Source organism: Bombus vancouverensis, unplaced genomic scaffold (genome assembly GCF_051014615.1).
Source record: "Bombus vancouverensis nearcticus unplaced genomic scaffold, iyBomVanc1_principal scaffold0034, whole genome shotgun sequence".
NCBI classification, from domain to species: Eukaryota; Metazoa; Arthropoda; class Insecta; order Hymenoptera; family Apidae; genus Bombus; species Bombus vancouverensis.
Genome location: NW_027468925.1, coordinates 670,946 through 679,271, shown reverse-complemented (window position 1 = coordinate 679,271; position 8,326 = coordinate 670,946). Strand labels below are relative to the sequence as shown.

Genomic DNA, 8,326 nt, shown 5'->3' with positions numbered 1-8,326 from the left:
ATTCGTGGCGACACGCGACAGTAAACATTCCAACGGTTTCTGTCCCGTGGCTCGCCACACGCAGAGCCTATTCTTCGAGTAAGATGATTGCCAGATGTCGATGCGTCTCCACAGTACATGTTCGGCTAGCCCGAGGGCCCGTTATAAATCTTAAGGTTTAGTTAACTAAAGTCCTTCAAACAGACAAACAGTCTTTGTCCCAACTACGGGAAGATAGGGGAGACATATTTTTCAACGAGCGCCGTCTCCCACTAGCAACTTTCCCTCGAGGGCGGCTAGCATCTTTTTCTAACCACCGATATGGAGATTGACCAATTAGCAACGCCAATTTCCCTTACTTTCTGAACGAAGGCTTTTCTCGACGAATCCGATGATCTCGTGTCCTTAGACACACCCAATTATAGTTTTCCTCTGTGGCATCATCGGGACAGGAAAGGCATTTTCGCTCGCGATCTCATCGATGAAAGGAGTAACCCTTTACGACCAGTGAATATTACGCGTCCGACATAGATTTTGTGAGCACGTTCATCTATCATCCCGTCGACCGCGGATTCGTTATTGAACCTAGGATCATTGTCATTAGTTTCTCGAGCACCTAACTACCGCGGTTACTTGTCCGGTTCTATAATAATCGTATTTGCACTAGTCAATGTCTTCTCCATTGCATAACGACAACGTGTAACCCAAACGAAGATTCGTTTCACGCCCCTAACCCTAATTCTAATGTGCGCTCCGACATATATATATATATATATATATATATATATATATATATATATATGTCGGGTTAACATTAGGATTTAAGGCGCGTAACGATTCTTCGTTTGAATTAGCCATTGTTTTACAAAACAGAGAATATATTTACACGAATAAACAAGGTTTTACAAATATTATGAATAATGAATTTTTATAAATGATATGATTGATTAACAAATGATAAATTAAATTATTAATTAGATTAAAGAATAATAAGTTTTATCGAACAATAAAAGAAACGAATAATATATCTTACGATTTACTAATTTAACGAATAATGAAAATTAACGATTGATAAATTTACAAATATTGAATTTAATTTACGCTATAAACAATGATCCGGGGTTCAAACGAATCCACGGTCAACGGGAAAACTTTAAACAATTTTATAACACAAAAAAATACGTTTGCCGAATCACTCGGAAAAATTACTCGATGTATCACTTTCCAAGGCGATCACACGAATGCCTCCCTGCATAAAATCTTTTTCGTAATCCGACTGCATTTTGTTTGTTATATTCTCGCTGGAAACATCGAGAAGGTTCCAATCGTTGTTGCTAGGCAATATCTGTCAGAAGTTTGTTATATACTCCTTGGAAACATCGAGAAAGATCCAAACGCCGTTGCTAGGCAGTTTCTGTCTGGAGATTGATTCCTCATACAACGTGTGTCCCATTATATCGACATCTCTAAAGTACAATTCTATGTGATTTCTAGGGAGAACAATACAACCGATCCACACCTTCGTCAGGCAAAACGTTTATCCCGTGACCGTGGCTACGTTCAGCGACCAGTTGTCACCTCGAACCCACTTTCGCTTTTCACAAATGTCAAACAATTACAGATGACAATTACTTAATTACAGTTATGATAAGATCTGGGGTAAAGCATTAAAAGGCCTCCTCAAAATTGCATAGGGAAGGCTCCGGTTTTCATTTCATCTCCGACATATATATATATATATATATATATCTTGCATATATATATGTCGGAGCGGACATTAGAATTAGGATTAGAGGCGTGAAACGAATCTTCGTTTGGGTTACATGTTGTCGTTATGCAATAGAGAAGACATTGACTAGTGCAAATACGATTATTATAGAGCCGGACAAGTAACCGTGGTAGTTAGGCACTCGAGAAACTAATGACAATGATCCTAGGTCACTGGTCGTAAAGGGTTACTCCTTTCATCAGTGAGATCGCGAACGAGAATGCCTTTCCCGTCCCGATGATGCCACAGAGGAAAACTATAATGGGGTGTGTCTAAGGATACGAGATCATCGGATTCGTCGAGAAAAGCCTTCGTTCAGAAAGTAAGGGAAATTGACGTTGCTGCTAATTGGTCAATCTCCATATGGGTGGTTAGAAAAAGATGCTAGCCGCCCTCGAGGGAAAGTTGCTAGTGGGAGACGCCGCCCGTTGAAAAATATGTCTCCCCTTTCTTCCCGTAGTTGGGACAAAGACCGTTTGTCTGTTTGAAGGACTTTAGTTGACTAAACCTTAAGATTTATAACGGGCCCTCGAGCTAGCCGAACATGTACTGCGGAGACGCATCGACATCTGGCAATCATCTTACTCGAAGAATAGGGTCTGCGTGTGGCGAGCCACGGGACAGAAACCGTTGGAATGTTTACTGGCGCGTGTCGCCACGAATATTTCTTTTAAGGAGAGCTATAGAATTACTCCATACCTTTGTTAGACAAAGCGTTCATCCCGTGACCGCGGCTACGTTCGGCGACTGACTATCGCCTCGAGCCCAAGCTCATTATCACAACTCTCGAACAATTACAATCGGATTGAATAACTACAATTGTTCAATTACAGACTCCGGTGTTCTTTCATCTCCGACATATATATATGTATAAGATTTATAAAATGAATGCTCGGTAAAATGTCTGTGATAAATAATTCCAATTAAAATGGAAAAATTTTTAATTGCATTGCTTCGACTATACATATACATATACTTAATGTGACTTACTTTGTATGAGAAAAATTCTGTTTGTCAATTCGATATCGAGAGCTGATAATGCTAACATACGATGAAACGATAACAGAAGAATCCGAATATTCAGAACTTTTCACGATATATGTTAAATAATATTATGAAATAAATTAAATAATTACTCCGCATTGCTTCCAGCGTACGTGTTCACGATTCTCGACGAAACCGAATATGGCAGCAGGAAATCAACCAATCACCTTGTTTATTCGACCAATCGCGGGGAGACGTAGTCGCTAGGAGAGACGTCAACGGGAGTCGTAAATTCCCGTTACGATTATAACAATCGACACCACGACTTGATCGATCCCCTGATTTCCGGTGAGATAATAGGGGTGATTGAGTTTGTATAACACTGTGATTCACAGAATTATAAATTATATATTTCCAACACTTAGATTACACTGATGAGCATAGATAGAGAGATAATCACTTATCGCACGAAGATAAGATAGATATGTACGTTAGAGCAGAGCTCTTGTAATTGGATTCAATGTATTAGTGGACGTAGCACTATAAGATATTTAGGAGAGGAAATGTAAAAAACTAACTTTCCCTTGTCACGCCGTGGTAGACAAGAGTCTTTAGAAATTCCTCGGAAACAGACGTTTGTTTGGTTTGAAGGACCTCTACTAGGAAATTCCTGAGATTTATGGAAGATACTTAAGGCTATTGAGGGTACGCCGTACGGAAGAGCGGACATCTGGTGTCCGTCTGGCCCGCGGTGTGTGACCTGGGCCAGGCAGAGGGTCGCCCGGCGTAACACACAACTTCGGAAGAAAGTAAAGCGCGGGAAGAAATCGCGGCATCCAGCTTCCTGCGAATCTATTCTTGATCTCGATGTAAGCAGTAATCTTTCGATAATCGTTTTGCAAAATGGCGTGCCTTAAACGAAGTGTATAGTAAAATTCGTATTTGAGAGACGCATAAATAAACGATATCAGGCTATTTCCCGCGAGAAATTCACGTTCGGTTGCAACATAACATGTCACGTATGTATTTTCGTCGAAAACTGATTTCGAGGGACGTGTATATGTACGTATCAAGTTACTTGGCGAAAGTTCAACGACAGACTGTGACTTTAAAACAGTAAGTATGTAAGCCTATGTTTGTTGTCTGAGAATTGGAAGAATCTGTCATGTTTTGTTTACGTCGGCTGTAATGGAGTGGTGTTTTTGTCTTGTGGTAACTGAATATCTCAAACAACAAACTCGAGATTTCAATCGATCTTCGAAAAGAAGTCATACCCATTGGCCTTGGGTGAGTTGTGATTTCATTAACTTTTTAATTCATAATTGATAACATAAGGTTATTGTAAGACCGATGAAAATATGGATAGCAACCAATTGCAATTGAATATCTGGCCTGTCTTGCACTATTGAAATTTTACAAGTCACTAAAGTTACCAGCATTAATATGTTCCCTTGCACAAGTTTGACGATAAAACAAATTAAATTTTACTAATTGCAAGTTATTTGATTATTCTATTTAACGAAAAATTATAAAATCATAAAATAGAATTCTATATAACCTGTAAATCGTAACTTGTCAATCTCCTAGTACATATATTATAAATTGGTAAACTTTTGTGTGTGGGGGAGGGGGTGCTAGATGTAACACTGATGCGACATTTTGAAAAAATATTTAATTATAATCATGAAAGGCGTTATTGAAATATTGAATTTTTATTAATGTTCCTTGTAACTTCGAGTTTGCGTACTATATTTAAAATGTACATAAGATATAAAGTATATTGACAAGTAACAGTCACAAAATTGTTTCAAATGAGGATAATCATCCTAATATCAACTTATCAATTGTGATCTGATAAATAAGAATTCAAAATACAGTTAAACTGTGTTCTACATACAATAATCTTTTTCGGAGGAGATTTAAATATATGAACATATTGTGATATTTTGTCCATAATAACATGAATAATATAAAGTTTCGTATTACATATACTCTATTTTTTAATATATTCTGCATATCTCATTTTATGACAACAGACAAGCAAACTATATTCCCATTATAAGCTTCGCTCTAATTTCGCATCGTTTCACCTGAATATATCGTGAAATTTCATCCCGTCAAAATTTTGCGTCAATCTTTTTTATCTTAAAGGATTAAAGACAGTTGCAAAACGCCACGGTGTTTCGGGGTTTGTTTAAATTTCCGCCAAATGAAAAAGAAGTTTCGCGAAAAATGGTAGTTACTAACGGCACGTCTGGTTACAATTTTCGTTTACAATACTTTTGGCGAGTAAATATGACGTACTGGGTCGATACTAAGTAGTCGGTTGTCCCTGAAATTTGAACTGTTGAGAACGAGGTAATAACAGGGTGACTGGTTTGTTGCTGTGTAACGTATACACGTTTCTGAATAGTTTTCTACTTTAAATGAAATTAACTGCTACCCGACGGAGTTTCGACGTAGCGATAAACACGTCACTGAAAAAAGCGACGAATGGGAATGGAAAATACGTAAAGATTTTTTTGACAAAATAAAGAATCATTTTGTCAGATTTCAAGAAGAGTTTGGGTAAATTCAATTTATGCTCTTTGCTACTTGACTTATGTTTATAACACTAAAAGTTATCTTTACAAGCAGCGAAGTGATTTAGTTTCATCCGTAGTTCGGTTGCTTCCAATTTTTTCATTTTCACATTGCGTATTACAATATTGATGTTAAAATATTATTATAGAAAAACATGTTAGCAACTTAATTTTCTATTTGTTCTTTTCTCTGTTTTCCTTATTCTGTTTTTGGATTTGTGGTGGATGATTTAAATAATGATGTGACGAGTTGATACTTGATATTGTCAAATATATTTAAAATTATTCCAAATACAGAATTAATCGCACGGGAGACAAAGATTTTGTAACGAATCCTAGCGGCTGCCATTTGTCGTTCACGCGCTGTTGCCGATACCGGATGCGCTAATGTCACGTAAAATAACAAAATAAAAAAAGAAATTTGAGGTGAAAAATAAAAAAAAGAAACTTTATTTTTTTTCTAACAACAATTCACTTCACAATCCACTTCCAAACTCTAGGCGTGACTTTCCAAGACTGAAGCTCTTATGATTTGACTTTCGATCGAATCCGATTACTTTCTTTTGTCATCCCTCAACATCCCCATCATGCATTTGCATTTGCTAGGCGTCCGCGACCGTTGCCACGTGCTCTTTCTTCTAGAACCTTCGGCGGAAGGACCGTTGGGATGTTGATGGTTCATTAGACACTTCAGCGATATTGCCGCCGATTGTCGCCGAGTGCCGCCACATCTTTATCTCCATCGTCAGTCCATCGGATTTGAAGTATGCCGGTCGTGACACTAACATTGTGGCGTCAGAGACGACGCGTTTTGACTCGCGAAAGGCGTTTTCGGTTTGCTTCGACCACTCGATTCGCCGCGAACAGCTCGTACGTATCTTTGTTCGCGAATCCGCGTAGTTTGTTGCACGGGTATACGTTTATATTGACACCGGTGTTCACGAGGAAAGAGATCCTTGGTGCCCTGTCCGTCACGAAAATGCGACGGGATACTAAAGCCATCGCCACATGCCGCGTTTACGGACGGCTGGTCTCGTTTCACTGGGTCCAGTTGCAAGGGGCCCGGCACTTCCTTGCGCGGTCTCGAAAGGTCTCGTGGTAATAGCAGAGACCAGACTTCTGCGGTCTGTCCTTCGAACTTGATATCAATCTTGCCTTCCGTATGTAGAATAACGATGTGAGGTGGATAGTGAGTGAAGGTGCCCACAAGAAATACTCTTGATGTTCAACAAAAAAGTTAATTAAATTATTAACAATCAACAGTCAACAATTTATGATCAACAATTAACGACTAACGATTAACTGTCAACAACAATTAACGATTAACGATGAACGATCAAAAGCAATTAACGATTAACGATTAACTATCAAGAGTCAATAATCACGTATCTCTAATTGTGTTTGCTTCGCTATGACGCTTAACCTTTCGCACTCCGCAGCTCGGGGCAGAATGAATCTTTGATTCGAAACCAAATGGATTCTTTTCTTTGTTGCCCCTCGATATCTCCACTACGCACGCGTTTATTAGATGTCCGCAACGGTTGCCGCGTATGCATTCTTCCGAATATTCGGCGAAAGAACTGTAGGGATATCAATGGTACATTAGGCGTGTCGGCCTTACGCTTTGAAGGTATAGCGCTTTGTGTCGCGAAGCCGTTGGAAAGTTCCATGGTCGAGTGCCACCACAGATGCATGACGATTAGATACAAACGCTTCAAGTATTACAATTAATAGCTGATACAATTACAACAAAACAGATGTCCTTTATGCAAGACTACTGAAATTACACAGCTACAATAAAATAAGGAATACGTCTGTACTATGGGAAACATAAATAAATATACACATAGTAGCTTATACAACATGTATGTGGAGGACGATTAAACGCGTTGTTGATTAATGACCAGACGAGTTGATACTTAGTGTAGTCAAATGTATTTAAAATTATTTGCAGTACAGAATTAGTCGTCGTTCGCTTAGTGTTGCTCGATATGTGTATACAAGGTAATGCTTACGTTCGTTCGATATTAATTCGCTATAAGAATGTTCGATACTAACTGTCTTAACGATCGTGTTCTTTTATTTATACTCGGGGGAGTATCGAAAACTTTAAATTCAACCTCGGTTGACGATTGCACGTAGCGGCAACATTGTTTTGCCCGGAGTTTGTTTATCGTTACGCTTTGCTTGTCACGTAAAAGTAATGGGAAAATAATAATAAAAAAATGTTGGATTCTTGAACCAGAGTTCGAGATACCTCTATTCTATAATAGGATTACAAGTGTGCGATTAAACTGTTACCGAAAGACTGAAGCCTCGATCAAGAACCAGCCCTTCTAGATGTTCATTTATCTTATGCCTACGTGCCGAATTCATAATCCTTTATTTTGGGAGTCGGTGTCGTGTGCAAGGCGGTTCAGGTTTCCTGAGTCGGTTGGAGATATTTGTTGACGTTACATTCCCCCAGTGTTAGAGTGCGGCTGGTCCTCCAGACTCTTATTTTCGGTGTAGTGCCTCCTTTTGTATGCCCTTTTGGAATCTTACATGCCTTGCTTCGAGGATGACTGAATTGGTGTCTTCAGGTAATTCTCCTAATGGTTGTATTTCAGGTGTGGAATATGTGTTTAAAGGTGCGCTAGGTGTCTCTATTGGTCTAGAGATATTGCTTATACCTGTGTCTTTTTTTTTTCTTTGGTTTTACAACATAATACACGAATACATAATTTGGAAGGTAGGCATTTGCTTATAATATCGAATAATCCTATTTTGTTAAATATACATATGTTCCTAGTAATGCTAGATCAATATAACTAATAATTTATAAGACACTTAGTTCCTATTTCTTAAGACTTCTAATCCTATGTTCATAATTAAGAGAGTTTACTTCGTTGGTAATTTGATTGAGGTGCATTCTATACGATTATACATTATTAATGATTTTTGGAGCGTTTTCAATTTTTGTTAGGATTTCTTCTAGACTGTCAGTTAAGGGTAAAGCTATAGTTTTGAGATT

At 38.3% G+C, this 8,326-nt stretch overlaps 1 long non-coding RNA gene across 1 annotated transcript; it reads left to right on the top strand.

Moving 5' to 3' along the window:
- The first annotated feature begins 2,931 nt into the window (after positions 1-2,931).
- LOC143304413 (uncharacterized) lies at positions 2,932-5,488 on the top strand. The gene is made up of 2 exons (XR_013061103.1): positions 2,932-3,079; positions 3,157-5,488. It is a non-coding gene; the product is annotated as an uncharacterized LOC143304413 (long non-coding RNA).
- Positions 5,489-8,326: the final 2,838 nt, after the last annotated feature.